The sequence below is a fragment of the Schistocerca serialis genome, chromosome 3 (assembly GCF_023864345.2).
Source record: "Schistocerca serialis cubense isolate TAMUIC-IGC-003099 chromosome 3, iqSchSeri2.2, whole genome shotgun sequence".
Classification (NCBI taxonomy): Eukaryota; Metazoa; Arthropoda; class Insecta; order Orthoptera; family Acrididae; genus Schistocerca; species Schistocerca serialis.
The window spans coordinates 296,125,468-296,144,088 of record NC_064640.1 but is presented as its reverse complement, the minus strand read 5'-3'; the positions used below and the strand labels follow the sequence as shown (position 1 = coordinate 296,144,088).

General features: G+C 41.8%; 1 protein-coding gene and 1 non-coding gene across 2 annotated transcripts in view; one reads left to right on the top strand and one right to left on the bottom strand.

Moving 5' to 3' along the window:
- LOC126470795 (innexin shaking-B) overlaps nucleotides 1–18,621 on the top strand; it is a 424,307-nt gene that overhangs the window by 298,503 nt on the left and 107,183 nt on the right. The gene's annotated exons all lie outside the window — the stretch shown is intronic.
- Nucleotides 6,463–6,537, bottom strand: Trnas-cga (transfer RNA serine (anticodon CGA)). The gene has a single exon. It is a non-coding gene; the product is annotated as a tRNA-Ser (tRNA).

Here is an 18,621-nt window from a genome sequence, read left to right as displayed (position 1 = left end):
TGTGAAAGTGTTTCTGCGAACCCTCTGCGAGGCACTTAAGTGAGAATTGCAAAGTAGTCATGCAGATGTAGATGCAGAATTCAGTGAGAGTAGGAGTGTGTGTTAATGTAGGCAGACTTTAAACATGAAAAAAGTACGGGTTTAAGCAACTGAAAGGCGTCCAGTTTACGTGACTATAGCCTACATTATGTTAACCCAATAAATTTTTAATCAAACAGCTGAAGCAAGCTGTTTAGTCATAAACATTAACCTTAAAAAGTGAAGTGCAAGAACACAAAAAGGTTGACAGGCTTACTTGCAATATCCAGGAGAAATAAGGAAAAATGTTGCACGATGCACAGCTTTTTCCATTCTCAAAACGTGTAACAGCGAACTGATAAGCAACGAGAGAAGCGAGCGACTGCTGTGGTAGAAGCCTGAACTACTATTTGCGCTTGGTTCCACTGGAGTTCAAGAGGACAAAGAGCCAAGAGATCTGGGGTTCCGCTTAAGGGGGGGGGGGGGGGGACCAGTTTAGGGAACTTTCGTCTAATAATGTAATAATGGTGTTATCTAGTCACTGAATCTTATTAGTTCCAAGTACCCCGATTTTCCAGTCTATTCAATTCCTGTTTGACCACTGTTCACAACGCATGCGCAGTGGGTGTGCTTGGTAGAATTGTCAAACAGCGTTTTATTTTACCATTATTTGGACTTCACAACATTTGCACATCCTAATGTAGGACAAAATATTTGTGCAAATGTGATGCACAGGACTTCTATCTCTTGGTAAGGATGAGCGTCAGAAGTAGCATTAATTTCTCCTTGAACTGAAAACCTAAGTGCAAATGCGTCTAAGTCGAAAATTTTCTCATCAGATAGGCTATTTACGATACGGACTGAAACATTACTGGCTGGCTCTGAGCACTATGGGACTTAACATCTGTGGTCATCAGTTCCCTAGAACTTAGAACTACTTAAACCTAACTAACCTAAGGACATCACACACATCCATGCCCGAGGCAGGATTCGAACCTGCGACCGTAGCAGTCGCGCGGTTCAGGACTGAGCGCCTAGAACCGCTAGACCCCCACAGCCGGCGAAACATTACTGGCAACTTATTTATAAGCACCTTCAACTTCGGATCACCTTTTTATGGGAATTTGTTGGTTGCCTTAGATCCCAACTGCCTACATGCTGGCGTTGAATTCGTGACGATATGTCTAGCTTTTACGGAAATGAGCAGACTGGTGGATGTAAAGCCGTTTACGGAAGAGTACCAAAGTAAAACCGAACAGGTCTGTACGAGGGGCGTTCAGTAAGTAATTCAATCTTTTCTTTTTCTTGATCCATTTCTGTTAAAATAAATTATAATTATGTTTGTGGCAATTTCACGTCATTTCCAATATTTCCATTAACTACCAGAATTCCTGCGGACACCGGGCAGTGCAGAAACAACGAAACAAACATGCTAAATTTAAACAGACGCAAAATCCCCAAGATTGGCTGTCTTTTACAGAAGCTCGAAATTTAGCGCGGACTTCAATGCGAGATGCTTATAACAGTTTCCACAACGAAACTTTGTCTCGAAACCTAGCAGAAAATCCGAAGGGATTCAGGTCGTATGTGAAGTATGTTATCGGCAAGAAACAGTCAATGCCTCCTCTGCGCGATACCAAAGGAGATACAATCGAAGACAGTGCTGCCATAGCACAGTTATTAAACACAGCCTTCTGAAATACCTTCACAAAAGAAAACGAAGTAAATATTCCAGAATTCGAATCGAGAACACCTCCGAACATGAGTAACGTAAAAGTAAATATCCTCGTAGTAGTGAAGCAACTTAAATGACTGTATGCCAATTAGGTTCCTTTCGGAGTATGCTGATGCATTAGCTCCATACTTAACAATCAGATACAACCGTTCGCTCGATGAAAGATCCGTACCCAAAGACTGGAAAGTTGCACAGGTCACACCAATATTCAAGAAAGGTAGTAGGAGTAATCCACTAAATTACAGGCCCATATCATTAAAGTCGATATGCAGCAGGATTTTGGAACATATATTGTGTTCGAAGATTTAGAATTATTTCGAAGGAAACGGTCTATTGACACACAGTCAACATGGGTTTAGAAAATATCGTTCCTGTGAAACACAACTAGCTCTTTATTCACATGAAGTGTTGAGTGCTATTGACAAGGGATTTCAGATCGATTCCGTATTTCTGGATTTCCGGAAGGCTTTTGACACTGTACCACACAAGCGGCTCGTAGCGAAATTGCGTTCTTATGGAATATTGTCTCAGTTATGTGACTGGATTTGTGATTTCCTGTCAGAGAGGCCATGGTTCGTAGTAATTGACGGGAAGTCATCGAGTAAAACAGAAGTGATTTCTGGCTTTCCCCAAGGTAGTGTTAGAGGCCCTTTGCTGTTTCATATCTATATAAACAATTTGGGAGACAATCTGAGCAGCCGTTTTCGGTTGTTTGCAGATGACACTGTCGTTTATCGACTACTAAAGTCATCAGAATATCAAAACAAACTGCAAATCGATTTAGAAAAGATATCTGAATGGTACGAAAAGTGGCAGTTGACCCTAAAGTACGAGAAGTGTGCGGTCATCGACGTTAGTGCTAAAAGGAACTCGTTCAACTTCAGTTACACGATAAATCATTCTAATGTAAAAGCCGTAAATTCAATTAAATACTTATGTTTTACTGGCAGGACACTTAGAAAATGTAACAGATCTACTAATGAGAGAGCTTACACTACGCTTGTCAGTCCTCTTTTAGAATACTGCTGCGCGGAGTGGGATCCTTACCAGATAGGACTGACGGAGTACGTCGAAAAAGTTCAAATAAATGCAGCACTTTGTATTATCGCGAAATATGGGAGAGAGTGTCACGGAAATGATGCAGGATTTGGGCTGGACATCATTAAAAGAAAGGCGTTTTTCGTTGGGACGGAATCTTCTCACGAAATTCCAATCACCAACATTGTCCTCCGAATGCAAAAATATTTTGTTGACACCGACCTACATAGGGAGGAACGATCACCACGATAAAATAAGGGAAATCAGAGCTCGTACGGAAAGATACAGTTGTTCACTCTTTCCGCGCGCTATACGGGATTGGAATAATAGAGAATTGTGAAGTTGGTTCGATGAACCCTCTGTCAGGCACTTAAATGTTATTTGCAGAGAATCCATGTGGATATAGATGTAGACTGTTACGATAAGGAGTGTCTAAGTTCAAGCGGCATAGTTGGGAGGGGGGGAGGGGAGGTGGATACATTTTGTTTATTATGTCTTAAACGTTTGAACATTATGATGGAGCATGTACTTCGTCTCACTTTATAAAAGTAATGCTGGCATATTTCTGTCTCCTGTTTTCTTATCTGTGCATAATAGTATGAATATGGCGTTTTTCCATTTTCATCAGTTCGTGGTGAAATTGCATCTTCCGCTAGCACATCCACGCCTTCGTTAAAGGAGATTCCAGTGTAGGAGAGTATCCAACTAAAGCGATTCGTGTGAAATTGCTGAATACTCAAGCCTTCTTTAACACTAGAACACTAAAGGGGGAGAAAGCTCATTGCTAGTAAACCATCGTAAATTTTGCTACAAATTTATTCAAAAGAAGTCATATTTTATTGGTTATGCATTAGTTAAATACAACTATTAGTTTTCCAATGGTATGTTACATATCAAACTAAGTACAAAATGTCGTGTTTTATACGCTACTGCCATCGCAAAATTTACGAGGGTTAGTAATCTAAAGTTAATAACATCAAGTGTAATATGGCTCAAAGGATTCTTATTGAATACTGTAAGAGCTTTGAGAACAGACTTCGAATCTGGTGATTGATGTCACATCCCAACTTCACAGCCAACCAAAGCAAAAAGCTTTTCATACTGCAACGGCTTACGACGTGTATACACGAGGACGTGCTGAAAAGTAATGCCTCCGAATTCTTTATGGGAAAACTCTTAACGTTTTTTAAATAAAATAAACGTTATTAACATTCTACATCTTTATTCTTCAAGGGTACTTATCTAAAGTGGTTCTTTTCATTGTATGTTGAGGGAGATTAAAACAGTATCAAAATATAACATACTCTTCGTTAAACTGTTTACCGAATATCTAAGTAATGCTGTATCTACATACTTCCATCATTGTCTCGATCAGTAGTTTTAATAGACCTCGAAACTAAGAAGTGGTGAGATCAGTTCGTCAGTAATCGGGAGAAACACTCGCGCGGTTATTCCTGAAGGTGGAGATAAAGCCCAGAATCGTTGAACGCACGGCACTGTAAATTTATCTGTGACAATTATTAATGTAATCTACTCGACAATGTAGTATCTTAGACATTCCGGCAACAAACAGCTCTGACGTCGCCGATGATATTACTGGGAACTGCATCCATAAAACAACTGTTATAAAATTAATTACACATGATGAAGAGTCTTGTAAACAAAAATTTTGAAATAACCACAAAAACAAGTAAGGAGTTATCTGTATAGTGAGCTCAATTCAGTTGCGGTTAAGCGGCGATACTGTGACCAAACACTGTTGGTAGTGGCTGATAAAGGAAAGAATAGACACAGCCAAAGTATCAACATTTTTTTTTTAACCATAAGAATTTCTGCTCTTTGCTTGAAATACAACAACACTTGGGCATATTTCTATTTGTCATTACCATATTGTAACTTCCTTTGCACCTTTTTGTCGATCTTTAGTGGATACAGAAGCGAGGAAAAGAGACAATTTGTTGACAGAGAATTCATACATTCATTTAGCCTATATCCAATATCAAATAGTAAAAGCAATACATAACTTTGTGTGCTGTGGTTGCAGCGTCAGTAGGTAACTGTAGATTTGAATTTAGAAATATGTACACATACAAAGGTTCAAAACTCAGTCTTCAGTACAATGACAATGGCGTAGACAACGAGCCCTGACCGCTATGAAAGTCGAGAAATGCTACGAAATGGCAAACACAGAAAATGGGCTCTGTGCATCGAGGTTTGGCCTTAAGTAGATCCGCCGCTATAGATCATTCTTGCAGTTCATTCATTGGCTGCAGCGTAAGTGTTCGTGGCAGCACCCTCATGCCGCAGTGGCGGCTTAGGACACGCGGTGGCGTGGCTGGCAGCGCGTATTTTAAAGTGCGGTCGATACCACGCATCAAATATTAACAGTACATTTTGCTGTGATCAATTCACTATAATAAAAGAACAAGGAACTCGTGTAAACTCTAATCTAATCCACTAAGCGGGATACCTTTATAAAGAGCAGTCACGCTTTCCTTTTTAACAAAACTAGTTAAGTCAGTCATATACAATTTACCATCAAGATACTTAGGCTGACCAACAATCATTAAATTAAACCTCTTACCTAAATGCAACCCTCCACATGAAATTTAAAAATCAAAGAACACAATACATAAAGCTTTAAACCACATCAGTATCCAGTCCGTCGTAGCTCTCTCTAATTGAAAATTACTCCGAACTTGGCTTTGGCAGCGGAACATAACTCTTAGTTATGCACACCCTTATCAAGAAATCAGGTCCACAGACATGCCGCTTACATACACCAAGATTAATTACTTACTTAAGTGTACAGTTGAAACGCAGCAACTTCAGGAACAATTAAAATGATCAGTTTATACACAGCGGCTAGACAGCTTTCACAGTACATATTTTCTGAAAAATCGTAACACACTAACTGCTCTTCATTGCGACAATGCCGCGCGGGATTAGCCGAGCGGCCTGGGGTGCTGCAGTCATGGACTGTGCGGCTGGTCCCGGCGGAGGTTCGAGTCCTCCCTCGGGCATGGGTGTGTGTGTTAGTCCTTATGATAATTTAGGTTAAGTAGTGTGTAAGCTTAGGGACTGATGACCTTAGCAGTTGAGTCCCATAAGATTTTACACACATTTGAACATTTGTACTGCGACAACAAAACCAGAAAAGTCATGAAACAATAACGTTAGAACATCATAATTCCAGCCTAATAAGGCGGCATCAGTGTAGGAGAGAAAAAATCAATACTCCAGCTGCCCTACACACACATTATACGGAGGTGACAAAAGTCATGGGATACCCCCTAATATTGTGCAGGACCTCCTTTTGCCCAGCGAAGTGCAACAACTCTACGTGGCATGGATTAAATAAGTCGTTGGCAGTCCCCTGCTGAAATATGGAGGCATACTGCCTCTACAGCAGACGATAATTGCGAGTGTTGCCACTGCAAGATTTTGTGCACGGACTGACCTCTCCATTAAGTCCCATAAATGCTCGATGGAATTCATTCCAGGCCCTCGAATTGCCCAAAAATGTTCCTCAAACCAGCCGCGAACAGTTGCTGGCCTGTAGCACGGCGCGTTTTCATCCACAAAAATTGCATCGTCGTTTTGGAACATGAAGTCCGTAAATGGCTGAAAATTGTCTCCAAGTATGAAACTTCCTGGCAGATTAAAACTGTGTGCCGGACCGAGACTCGAACTCGGGACCTTTGCCTTTCGAGGGCAAGTGCTCTACCATCTGAGCTATCCAAGCACGACTCAAGCCCCGTACTCACAGCCTTACTTCTGCCAGTACATTGTCTCCTACCTTCCAAACTTTACAGAAGCTCTCCTGCCACCTTGCAGAACTAGCACTCCTGAAAGAAAGGATATTGCGGAGACATGGCTTAGCCACAGCCTGGATGATGTTTCCAGAATGAGATTCTGGCAGAAGTAAGGCTGTGGGGACGGGGCGTGAGTCGTGCTTGGGTAGCTCAGATGGTAGAGCATTTGCCCGCGAAAGGCAAAGGTCCCGAGTTCGAGTCTCGGTCCGGCACACAGTTTTAATCTGCCAGGAAGTTTCATATCAGCGCACACTCCGCTGCAGAGTGAAAATCTCATTCTGTCTCCAAGTAGCCGAACATAATCACTTCCAACCAATGATCTGTTCAGTTGGACAAGAGGACCAAGTCCATTCCATGTAAACACAGACCACACCATTATGGAACCACCAACAGTTCGACAGTGCCTTGTTGAAAGCGTGCTTCTATGCTTGCGTGGTATCTGCGCCACACTGGAACCCTTCCATTAGCTCTTACCAACAGAAGTAAGGACTCATCTGACCATACCAACATTTTCCAGTCGTATATGGTCCAACCGATATGGTCACAAGTCCAAGAGAGGCGCTGCGGGTGATGTCGTGCTGTCAGTAAAGGCACTCGTGTCGAACGTCTGCCGCCATAGACCATTAACACCAAATTTCGCCGCACTGTCCTAACGGACACGTTCGGTTATTTCACGCAGAGTTGCTTGTCTATTAGCAGTGAAAACTCTACGCAAATTTCGTTGCTCTCGGCCGTTAAGGAAGGCCGTGGTGAGAGAGAATGCATGAAATTTGGTATTCTTGTTTTATTTTGTGTGTGAAATCTTATGGGACTTAACTGCTAAGGTCATCAGTCCCTAAGCTTACACACTACATAACCTAAATTATCCTAAGGACAAACACACACACCCATGCCCGAGGGGGAGGACTCGAACCTCCGCCGGGACCAGCCGCACGGTCCATGACTGCAGCGCCCCAGACCGCTCGGCTAATCCCGCTCAGCTTTGGTATTCTCGGCACGCTCTTGGCACTGTGGATCTCGAAATACTGAATTCCCTAACGATTTCCGAAATGGTACGTCCCAGGAGTCTAGCTTCAACTACTATTCTGCGTTCAGAGTCTGTTAATTCCCATCGTGCGGACATAATCACGTCGGAAACCTTTCCACATGAATGACCTGAGTACAAATGACAGCTTCGCTAATGCACTGCCTTTTTATATCTTGCGTACGCGATACTACCCCCATCTGTACATGTGCATAGCACCATTACGTGACTTTTGTCACCGCAGAGTAAATGCCACCAATACTTAAGGTGTGGAACATGTCATGGAAATTCAGACACACATTGAGTCTATTTGCGAGGGCTATTCGGAAAGTAAGGAACGATAGGTAGCGAAATGGAAACCACAGTGAAAATGACAACAGTATTATTTGCAACAGTTAGCTACAACTTCCACCTACTTACCTCCATCGACGCCGATCCGACCTAGACGTTTGTCGTAGCGTTGTACCAACTTTCCAAAACTGTCGTTATAGAAGGCAGCCGCCAGTGCTTTCCGCCAACTCACTACGCTGGCCTACAGCTCTTTGCCTGTGCCAAAATGTTGTCTTCATAGCCAGCGGTTCATGTGAGCAGAGATGAAACTCAGAGGGACACAATTACGGGCTGTATTGTGGGTAATCAAACATTTCCAATTGAAAATGATGCAGGAGCATCTTCATTGCCCCTGCAGAATGCGGCTGAGAATTGTCTTGAAGAAGAAAACGTAGGACAGTTATGTAATGTTGGCTGCATAGCTTCAGGCGAAATTTCTCACCAGGTCCTCGTACTTGGCAGGAGACACTATAGTTCTAGTTATCTTTATGTGCGCCCTGTGTGCTAAGAACTAAAAAGAATGACGGAACGCGGTCATCGGGCATACTAGAGACACTGGTTCAAATGACTCTGAGCACTATGGGACTTAACATCTATGGTCATCAGTCCTAGAACTTAGAACTACTTAAACCTAACTAACCTAAGGACATCACACAACACCCAGTCATCACGAGGCAGAGAAAATCCCTGACCCCGCCGGGAATCGAATAGAGACACTGCCCAACACACTTCTGCAAAACTTCATTGGATTTTCACTGTGGTTTCCGTTTCGCGACTGATCGTTCCTTACTTTTTGAATAACCCTCGTATAACATTGTCTGGCTGGAGAAAGCCACCCGTCACGCCACACTGAACAAACCCTTTATGTTCGACGAGGAATCCAAGGCTCTGCTCTGTAATCAACATGCTTAGCACACTCGCCGTTACGTGTGACTATCATACGGCATCCACCCGGGAGAACCCACACTCAGTATCATTGTCACATCTGAAACATAGTCTTTCCCTGTAAACAACTGTCCGGCCGCCCAGTCGGGGACGCCCTCTGTATAGTCTAATTGCCCAGCCATTACGCTTTTTCAGTGCAAACAATAATCACTCTTTCTCTCTTCAACAGTTCTGAACATAGGCAACTCATACACTATTTCACAGCCACCACAGCAGAGAGACAACCATACCATTCGACTGCCCAGAATTAACTGACTCCTCTCTTCTCAGCAGAGACTCCCCACCCCCTCCCTCACATGACCTCGACTGCTTTAGTAATACTATTGGACAATGGTGCCAAGCCTTGGCACAAATGTATTTATTAACATGGGCTGAATTTGTATTTACCATCAAGATAGTGAAAGCTCACTATCGAGTAGTAACAATGAGAGGTGGCATGAGCACCCTCTCATATTTCTATCTTACGATTTTCCTCTCTAATTGCATGCAGTGAAAAGTTGCTATTCCTTCACACGCGGACTTTCCACGCAGCGTCTCTTGTCACCCGGGTGGTCCGGTGACAGGCGGGCTCTGCTGATCTTGAAAGGGTAAGCCGACAGGTGTGAGGGAGTCGAGTAAATGCTTTCCAGAGGCCGACATTGTAGAATAGCGGCGGAGACACGCTCGCAGGGGCCTGAAGTAGCGGCTGGGCTAGAGGTTCCGTTACTTCGCAGAAACTTAGCGAAAACACTTTTTGGCGGGCTACCAGCGAGGCGTGGGAATGACTTGTGTACCCAGGCAGTTTTGGCGGGCAAATTCCCGCGCTTTCTGCAAAATCGTAACTGTGATTGGCTTGCTCAGGGCATAGCTCCGTGACGTAGCAAAATCGGCGCAGAAATTGGCGCCAAGAATCTCCATTGGTGGAATGGTAGTGCTCCGGCAATATAGTGGAATTTTCCGCCGGTTTTAGAGTTGCTGATTGGAACGGTTAGCCACGGCCACTGTCATTGGGGCGGGAATGTTCTGTGTTTGGTTTGTACGGGTGCTCTTGTGGGGAGTCGGCTCTCGCCTTTCAGTTGGAGTAGGTTACAAGACTGAGCTCTCGCTGCTCTGGTCAGCCTGCCTTCCATTGGCTGTCTAATATACTTTTATTTAATTGTAACTGTTTGACAAAGTTGCTGAAGTTTCGACTTCAATGTAACTTTCCGAGTACAGTTGGCAATTGAGTGTTCTGCGTACAAGAGGCCTATGTTGTCTGTCTTGAGCAGTTTTGGCTAAAGTTGATTGTATCGGAGTTACTGGGTGACTTCGCTTGTTAAAATCAATCACTGTACCGTCAGTGATTGTGTGGCGAGCCTTCTTCGTCTCCTTCAGAGGCGCATTTGTATTGCTAGGAAGTCTTTAGTCTGGAACAACCAGGCCAGGATAATTTGTTTCGGGCTATACTCGCGACATTATCATCACCATGACGGGACGTCGAAGCAACCAGCCATCGCCTCCGGTATGCCAGATCGTGTCCGTGCAGTTAAGAAGACAGCTTGGTAATGTACGTCTGCAGCACCAGCAAAGCAGGCAATTTTGATAGGTGATAATCCGAGCTCAGCAGAGCACGCCTGTTTGTCTTTTCTAACTTTGATCTGTCTTGGGTGCTCATTGTCTGAGTTCTCACTAATGTAGCAGCAATTAATGCTGGGTTGGCTGTGTGTCTCTCTTAAGACTTGAGTTGCAAGGAATTGGCTCCGCATACCACTTCGTCATAAATGTGACAATCTAGTTTAGGGACAACTTCACCTTCATAGCATTTATTTGAGTATCCAATTTGAGCCAATTTAATGTATTGTAAATGTTTCATGTGTTTTTGTTTATTATTTTGAGTTATAATAAATCATATTGTTATTTTGGACAGAACTTTCATTCTGTTAATCGGTAGAGCAACCCTATCATTTCTCACTACGTTAATGAAACTTTCCTTTATTTAACTTATTTATCAAATGGAATTATTGCAGGTGCCAAACTCTTTTCTACTCCACTTGCAGGGTCGATTACAGTCAGTTCGCGTTTCTTTTTAATCCATGTACAACAGCAAAAGTCGGAGTTAGAATAGGGGGGGGGGGGCTTAGAGCATCATTTACATATGTAGATTCTAGAAAAATTTAGTGTTAAATACACTGCTAGCCCCGGCACCTCGCAACAAGAATTTTGTAAGATAACAGAGAAACCCTTCAAGACATACTGTAAAGAAGTCAGAAGATTGTGTAGGAGCTGAAGTCGAGTTAAGTCAAAAGTATATGTGAATTACTTAGACAGTGTTGAAAGTAAAATTCTGTAAACAGACCTGTTAATTATCGAGACAGGTTTTGGTCATCCAGTGAATAAATATTTGCACTGTCAGTAAATCTCTCTCAAGAACGTAAATAAATTTAATAATCGCTAAAATTAGTTTCAGCAGACTTTAATCTTATGACGTAGCAAGTCAAACTGTTGTTCAGAACCAAGATCGCTGTCTTTCCAGAGGACAGTGCTACCTGCACAAGGAATATTATGAATTAACATTCCGTCGACGGCGAGGTCATTATAAATGGGCAACAGCTCCTACAGGACAAATATCTGGATGAAAATCAGTCGTGACCATTTTCAAAGGAACCATGTCGACATTTGTCTTAATCGATATAGACAAACGACGGAAAACCTAAGTGTGGATGACCGGTAGGGTATTTGAAACCCACTTCTCCAGAATGCGAGTCCAGTGATGAACCACTTACTGATTTACTCAAGGCTTCAACTTGCCGTAGCCTTGTCAAAGCCAATAGTAGGCGTATTATATCTTCCTGTAGTTAATAGGATTACGTTAGACCTGGTTGCCAGCAAGGAGTTGGCAAAGAACCCTTGCAGAAGACATTACACTAATTAGACGACTTTTCAGAAGAAATACTGTTTCGTATACTTTAAGCAGAATTGCGCGCCGCTATAAATACTCTTTCTCTAATTCATAAGTAAAAAACAACAATAAATGCCTCTTGGCCAACGGATGGGACATAACACTGAGTTTCTTGTATGGTCTTCTATTTATCACCAACTACTACATATGTCTTACATTATCATTATTGATCGTCAGGAGCACTAAAATTTAACACCAATCTCGCTAGTTGGATCCTTCAATTTTGAAGTTCCTTCTCTATTCTTCGCCGGTTAAGATGTTTTAACATCTCTGCCACCCATGGTTTTCTAGGTCTTCGTTGTGAATATTTTCCTGCGGGTTACCCTTTGGCGTCAAATTTTGTATACCAATGCTGCCCGAGTTCTGCCTGTAGCGTAATTTGCTCTCTTACATTATTTGCACAATAATGCAGTTATGCAATACATATTATGACTCCCGGTCCTTCCTGTGTGACCCCCAACCTTTCATTTCATATGGATGCAGCAGTTCTCCACACTACTCATCGTTTGGATACCAGCAGTTTCTCGCTTCTTTTTGTCGTTCTTAAGGTCTCTGCTGCACTCCATAGAGTGGGAACCGTTTGGTAAGCCTTTGACCCTTACTGACCCTTACTTCCATTAGCGTCGTTCTGTTTCTCAAATAGCTTTCTTTGGTACGTTGCAGCTCATCCACATCCAAGAAATAGTTGTTTTAAACAGTTCTCATATCTGCTTGATATTATAACTACAAGATATTTACGCAGAGTGAAACATCGCTGGTCAGGCTAGACAAGGCATGCTTCAAATCCCGAGAGTGACCAATTTAGTGGATAACACTCGAGTTATCTGGAAGGGGTAAGGAAAGAAACGTGTGACATAATTGCGTATACCTAAGACGAACTTATGTTGGACATAAACAAGCCCCAATCTATCATAACTAATAACTTTTCCGAGGATCTCTTTTGCGTTTAAAATATTTTGAGTAATATATATTTCACAATCGTGCGGCTTTTACTACGGCCATGAATTCCGTGTAAATGACATGCTATATTCCGCAGCAACAGAAACAATGCCATATTTGCTAAGGAGAAAATCAGAATGTCGAGTAGGGAGCTTACACTTATCCTGTATCAACAGCTCCATCGGTGTGATGTGCTGCCAATGCAATGTGCTGGACAGCTGTTTACAGCCTGCCAGCTTGTTTTGCGATAGCCGAAAATATCGTGTGTATGTTGGGCGTCTTGTTGAGCTCACTCAAATTCTTTTGGCCCGGTAATATTGCCAGCACTCAGTACACGGTCAGTTTGGTGCACAGATACTGTGGTCTTCGCTCGGAGTAGTACGTTAAGCGTATTGTTACATCCGTACACAAAATGCAGTAATTAAGTAACCAGTAAACGAAAACTCCAAGCAAAGTTCGTTTACGCAACGAGCCTTGAAGATATTGGAAATATGAAGTATTGGTCCAATATTGGCTCCTTGAGCTCACACCTGATATTATAATGTGATTCTTGCACATACCCTTTTTCCTCTGTCTCGTACATCTCTTTATTAAAACGAGAAAAGAAACTTTCAAAGTCTCGATGTAAGCCATATAGCAGAGTTTTCGAATTATCAGATTCGTTGAAAAAGCAATATTTTCTTTTCTTTTTGTGGTGAAAGTTTTAGGAGACCACTGGTTTTTTGGGTATTTTTTGTTTAATTTATGGTCGCTGATTAAAAAATCTGGTGTTTGGCTTTGCACTCCCGATGCTCTCTTTAGTTATCATTATTACTGACCAACGAAAAGAGGAACTAGCAATTTCCCGTGAGTCATTTCTACCTCTCCATTCTGTCTCTCATACGTCAGTTATCCTACCTGCACTTGGTCCAAGAAATTAGTTTTCACACATACTATAATGCTTACGTTCCACATTTTCGGACAGGGCAAAACTGTGTATCGGACCACGAAAATCTACAAATGTAGCACTACTCCAATATCTCCAGTGACAGAGGAGCGAAAAGAAGAAACATTGTACTCTTTCGATAACTATTCGGTACAACGTTTGAACACAAAATAAATATTTAGCTTTTTTTCAACCTGGAAGTCATGAAGCATGATTTTCGTCGCGAAGTATGATATTCGCCATAATAATGTCTACAGTACCAATTTTAGACGTCATTAGTTTGTCTAGATGGTGTGAGATTGCCGGCCGTGGTGACCGTGCGGTTCTAGGCGCTACAGTCCGGAACCGCGCTGCTGCTACGGTCGCAGGTTCGAATCCTGCCTCGGGCATGGATGTGTGTGATGTCCTTAGGTTAGTTAGGTTTAAGTAGTTCTAAGTTCTAGCGGACTGATGACCTAAGATGTAAAGTCCCATAGTGCTCAGAGCCATTTGAACCATTTTTTTGGTGTGAGATTATTTGTATTGGAAGTGATCTGTTAGCATATGTTACGTAAAGTGCTCGTACATTAAAATTATAATGCATTACTCTCACAGGCAACTGTTCAACATTTATTTCCTGTATTCACAAAGACTGACCCTTGTTGTTTGTGGGCTGTTTTTTCACGCAGTCTATTTAGAAGCCAGATGAATGCGCGTCGGCCTGATTCTCGTTTTGACGCGTCGGTGGAAACGTATAACGGTCAACGGTGGTCAATTGACTCGACCCGCTTCAGCCATTCTCTTTCCTCTGTCATTCTAGTAAATCTGTCTTTGTTCAGACTAACGTTTCCCGAGTTGCCTTAGGGCCCTGATTTATGTGTTTTCCTGACCCTTAATTTAAGCACCCTTGATCATTTGGCAGGTTTAAGAGATTCCGAGGTTTATTTCTGCCATGCCGTCCTTCCACAATTCTCTTCTCCACGCCTGGTAGACACAATGCTTCGGGAGATACCTCGTTAGCTTCTTTTTCAAGGACTCCCGTGACCAGCACCACTTTTGATCGACAACGGATAGCTAGTTATTTTAGGTAAGATATTTTTGGCGTAAATGGCGCAGCATTCCGCCCATGTAAAATGACTCCAGTAAATAGATTTAAATCATTACATGGTTAGCTTGCGTTTACCTTCAAACTTTCTGTAATTCAGTGTTTAATTTGCGTGAATTAAATTGAAAAATATTCTAATAGTTGAATTTCAAGCCTAGAAGTAAAGTATTTGGATCAGTCTGTAAGCTCAATCAGAAACTGAGAAATATTTTATGAACAGAGTTGTCTCCTGTAACGTAAGTAACGGAGAAAGAAATAAGACAGAAAAATTTTGCTACTGCTGACAGGTCTTTCGTGACTAAAAACTTTTTTTGGTCAAATTTTGAGCAAATTTACCTACTCATTTGGAATGCAGCACCATCAGTTTTCTGCTATGTTAGCAGGCCCTTTACGTCTGCACTTTAGGCGCTGCAGGACTTCCTTCTTAATGCCACACTGTATGTGCTGCTGTCCAGTATATTGTCCAGGATCGAAAATCTCTTCCTCCCTCTACTTCTTTTTCCTTCCACATACCCTGTTTTTATAGATTCTTCCGCTTTTCTTAATGTATGTCTTATCTAATTATATTTTCTTATTAACTCAGTAATGTTGTTCCTGATTCCACACTCTTTACAGTACTTCCTCATTTTTCACCCTATCCACCCAAATTATTTTTCTGTTCTCCATCCCAAGCTCCAGCCTTGCCCTATTTTCCTTTCTCCACTGTCCTCGTTTCAGCACAGTACAGGTGAACACTCTGTACGATACACTGTATTTAACTTTTTCTCAGATCTTTGTCCATATTGCTCGAGAACACTCCCCTTTTCTTGTGGAATATTTCTTTCGCCGTTGCCACACTTGTTTAAATTTCTGTGCTACACTTGCAGTCAGTTTTTATACTGCTTCCTAGGTGTTTAAAGCTCTGCGCATGTTCTAAGTTTTCTTCATTAAGAGTTATATTTACCTTTTTATTTCCTTCTAATGTCATTACTTTTAATACCTTTGTATCGATTTTCACCCTATAGCTCTTTCCTTTAGCTTCATTGGTCACTACTATTTATTGCAATTTTTTTCATCTGTTGCTAGAAGATCCATGTCGTCTACAAACCTAAAACAACATAATCTTTTGAAAAGCATAAGTAACGAGAAACGTTTAAAATACCAAAGCAGGAGAACGTATTGAATGGACGTTCTTCTGAATGGAATATCACTACAAGAAAAAGATCAGAATAACTTAGGTAATTCTCATTTTTAGAACCGCTGGTCGTTTACACTTTAGTTAAATAAAATGCGAGGATAAGGCAATAACAATAATCCTTTTACGTCCGAAATATTTTTCACTTTTATCAGGCAGTGTCCAGCCAGCTTGGTTAATCGGAGAAAACCGTAAACGTTTTGATATCACTGTAAGAAATGGTAGCGCTTCTTCTCACATGCCTAGAAAGTTCAGTATAAGTGAAAACCTTTTTACGCTTTAAATAGTTGTCTTAAAATAAGACATCAGCTACTTACTCGTTAAAAGCTGAATTTCTAACATAACCTGTAGTTTCCAGTATGGGACAACGTTGGAGCAATGTGAATTAAGAGACACACGTCACAGTTTTCTTAGAAATAACGACAGACCCATGTGCTTAGCAGCCTCCTCCGAAAAGTAGAACCGCAGTATATGTCAGTTCATGTAGTTTCCAAATGTTCCTCACTTTCAGCCTCACAATTACTTGCTACTGTCTAGACCTTAAGTTCAATGTAGCTCAGAGAATCATGAGAGAGGGGTAATTTTGATTTCAGTACGTAATAGTCCGTCCCCGGTAGCTGAGTGGTCATCTCGGCAGAATGTCAGTCCTAAGGGCCCGCGTTCGATTCCCGGCTGGGTCGGAGATTTTCTCTGCTCAGGGACTGGGTGTTGTGTTGTCCTAATCATCATCATTTCATCCCCATCGCCGCGCAAGTCGCCAAAGTTGCGTCAAATAGAAAGACTTACACCCGTCGAACGGTCTACCCGGCTGGAGGCCCTAGTCACACGACATTTACTACCCAATACATTCGCATTCCTTCTCGTTTGTAGAGGTTCTGTCTGTAACTCTTTAAGATGCATAATTTCCACACCGCGACCCCATGAGTCAATATATTGTTCATCGTTTCAATGGAACTAATGATCTCATGTTTCTTTTAGGACTTTATACACTGATATTTCAGCATAATTTAGATTCTAATGTTCGTTTCAGTCTAGGATCCACGTCTGTTGATTCTGTCAAATGCCATTTACTGTAGAAACAAATGAAGGTAAGTAATTACACTGACTCTCATCAAAATTTTAAGTAAGCGTAAAGCCGCTCCCTTCTTCCCATTGCAACACATATGTTTCAAAACAGTTGCATGATTGTCCTCAAGTTCCATAATACTATAATACATTTAGCACTATGTTACAGTCAAAAGAGTACAAAATATTTCTACGAGTCAATATAACTGACAGTCGCAGCTGTTTATCCGTATTTTATATTCTGATGCGAAACTGAACAGACTGTCTTGTCAACTGAAGATAAACTCACGAAACAGAAAATTAGTTACTTTGTGTATAGTAGGTAACAGGTATTTCTGTGTACTTCCACTGGTGCGCAAGGGTGTCTGAAGGGGTGAGGGGGGGGGGGTAGGTGGGTGGTGAAGGGGTGGGGAGGCGACGGGGACGGGAGAGGGGTGGTAACTGTATCCTGTCTCGATCGGCAGTGTAAGAACCTGGCAGAAGGGGGCTATTGCTTTTGTGAGTACCGAGGGCCATCACTTGAAAAGGAGTGGACTATCTACGTATACATGTGTATCTATCTCTGATTGGAAATAAATGACAACTAGCCTATTAAAACTAGTAGTCTTCAAACTCATGTGTTGAATGACTACGTAGTCGAAGTGCAAAATAAAATTAGTTGTAATAATGGGGACAGAAGGAAAGTGTTACCAAGCAGTCCTTTGACAATATGTACAAAATTAGGCTCTATTTGGTTGTCGATTCGCCTAAAAACCTAGACATTTCAATTATTAGCCCGGAACCATCACATAGAAAATGCTTTGGAGAGGGTGAACTAAATACTACGTTTTATTAGTAGAACACTTAGTAGGTCCAAAAAAAATCTACGAAAAGGATTGCCTACACTATGCTTGTCCATCTGATTCAGGAGTATTGCTGCGCGGTAAGGGATCTTTACAAGGTAGTGTTGACAGAGTAGGTTGGCGACAGTAAAATATTTTCCCACTCAGAGGAGAAAGGTGGTGATTGAAATTTCGTGAAAAGATCTCGCCTCAACCAAACACGCCATTGTTTTAATGATTGCCACCCCCAACTCGCTTATCATTCCTGTGACACTCCCTTCCTTGTTTCGTGGTAAAACAAAACGAGCTACCCTTCTTCGGACTTTTTCGATATCCTCCGTCGATCCTCTCTGGTAAGGATCCCACACAGCACAGCAATAATCTAGCAAAGGACGAACGATAAGCGAATTGGGGTGGCAATTATTAAAACAAAGGCATTTTTCTTTTCGGCGAGACCATTTTACGAAATTTCAATCACCGACTTTTGTTGGCTCCCACGTTCATAAGGAGTAAGGACTATCGTAATAAAATGAGGGAAATCACGTCTTGCACGAAATGATTTATGTACTCATTTTTCCCATTTGCTTTTCGAAAGTTGAACGGTCGAGAAATAGTCTATCAACCCTCTCCGAAACATTCAAGTTTGAACTGCAGAGTTATGTTATAGATTTAGTATTCGTAGATGTAGTCAAGAACTACGAAATATAGAAATAGACTTTCGCAGGATCCTAATTCATTGTGACTTGACATTTATCTGAAATATGACTTTACATTTAAATATGATTGTTTTA